This window comes from Mus pahari, chromosome 13 (assembly GCF_900095145.1).
Source record: "Mus pahari chromosome 13, PAHARI_EIJ_v1.1, whole genome shotgun sequence".
Classification (NCBI taxonomy): domain Eukaryota; kingdom Metazoa; phylum Chordata; class Mammalia; order Rodentia; family Muridae; genus Mus; species Mus pahari.
In genome coordinates this window covers 48582697-48585058 of record NC_034602.1, presented here as the reverse complement: position 1 = coordinate 48585058, position 2362 = coordinate 48582697, and positions in this window count along the sequence as shown.

Here is a 2362-nt window from a genome sequence, read left to right as displayed (position 1 = left end):
AACTGCACAAGTAGGAAAGCCACTATTAATTTATTTAATTGGTTTTAGAATAAGAGCACATGATAAATTCCGGATAATGAATTATTAAAAGTTCTCACCATCACTCTAAAGGATGAATTATTGTTTTATTACTACATTGTACATGTTGGATTAATCCAGGTATGGTGCTGTGATTAGTTTGCCCAAAACCAAGTTACAGATGCCTTATACTTTTGAGTTTTTACCCAGAATGTAGACAGTGTTCCAAAAATACCCTCAAATGGTAGCATTAAGAAATATCTTTTAATATTGGAAAAATATCTCAATGAACTTATGTAGGACATGAAAACTGATTGTCCAAATTTGAAATAGTTTTATGTGAAAAGTAGAATAGATTTTGTGGTTTAACAGGAGCTTAAAGAAACAGTGACAAAAAGCTAAAGGCAGAAATAGATTCATAAATATTAAGAAATTGGCTATTATTTCAATCTAGTCAGCATAGGCCTGTGCCATCTTGAAAAAAAACTGCATTTATCTATGTGTAAAAAAGTGTGTGACTGTGTTTTATGCTTGAGTGTACCACTAAAGAAGCTAAAACATCACATCCTTCTTATTCCAATTTAATACGATATCAGGTGATAAACTTAGTGAATACTGACATCTGAGGCTGTCAAGGAGACACAATGGCCAATTTTTATAGCCTCCTTCTTTGTAATATTAAATCTATCTTGGCATACTTGAAGAATTATTAGGACATAGTCACTAGGTGTGTGGAATATAACTGTAGAACAAATTAAAGAAAGTTAAGGAAGATAAGGAAGAGTCTATTTCTACTTCATGATAAGCATCCATTGAAATTTTGAGAAGCAATAAGTGAAATATGTGGGTTTCTAAGATAAGTAATAGAGCAAGGAACAGGAAAGATAATACTCTTGTAACTACTGATATAATCTCTAGGAAATAAACTGGTAACATGAAGAATAGCTATTTCATTGCTTGGGTAAAAGAAGCAAAACAGGAATTTCTATGGCAAAGGGAAAAAGGATATTCAGATATGAAATATAAAGTGAAAGAAAGCACAGTACAATTCTGAGGGTGCCTTCCCCAGTGGGCATAGACTGTTTCAAAGGCAGAGTGTGGACAACTGAGGAAAGTTGGGTCCACAGCTTAGGACATGGAGAGAAGATGAAAGAGAGAAGGGGCTGGAGGTGGGATATGGAGCAGTGGGATAAAAGTCCATTGTGTCAGCTGTGTAGAAGAGAACAGGAGGAAGAGACCAAGGAATGGGATGAGAAGGATTGGTTGCAAAATCAGAAATCCACTCATCACTGAGTAAGATCTGTCGTGACTCAGATAGGAACCTTAGTGTTGTGCTAGTGTTAACATACTCTCCCTTTGTGGTTTCTCTGGCAATCAAGGATAACTGTCATTTCTCTATAAGACCTGGCCTGCAGAATATTTTGAACTAGAATTAAAACACAGTGATTCAGAACTGTTCCATATTGTATGTAGTGGGACTCTGGTCTGAACCAGAGACTCTAGTGAGACTCTCCTACTTGTCAGAAGATATAAGAGTAATAGGAAGTACTTAGGTATGAGAAGGTCATAGGCACAGAAAGAGGTAATTTGCTATACTTTATCCAATAATAAAGACTGACCAATATGGTGCATAACATTATCCATTACCTTCCTCACAGACTACATTCTTTGATTATGGAACAAAAGCATGTACATGCACAGAGGAAGCACAATACCACAAAGGTTCTGAAATCACCCGATGATGCCAACCTAAATAACCAGTGAAGGTAAAATCAATAGGCTCTGGAGTTAGTGCGTCTGTGCATGCTCAGGCAAGTGACAGTGTAGAGACAGGCTCTAGTCCTGTGTCTATGCATGTGACCTCATAGAAAAGACCTTGTATCTATCTGCATCTATGTGAGTGACTACATGAAGACCTATTACAAATCAGCCTAGTGCTAGTACAGAGAAAAGATTGAACCTAGCAACCAGAAAACTGGCCTCACAGAGCTGTGTGTATTTGTGTCTGTGTCAGAATGAGTCCTCAGTATCTGTGCTCAGTGGATAATCTCACAGACATCCATACACACCTGCACATCAACACTGCACCAGAGACTGAGGATAGGAGGGAGAAAAAAAGGATCAGGGAGAGGGAGAGGAAGAGAAGGAAAATATTTTCATCTAAGCCAAGGCAAGTGGTTTGCACTCTTTGAACTCACATGAATATCTGACTTGCAGATTCTGCATGTCTACCCTTTCCTTATTTAACATCTAAACTTGATTCTGACACGGTTTTAAAATTCCCCCCCCCTCTCTCTCTCTCTCTCTCTGTGTGTGTGTGTGTGTGTGTGTGTGTGTGTGTGTG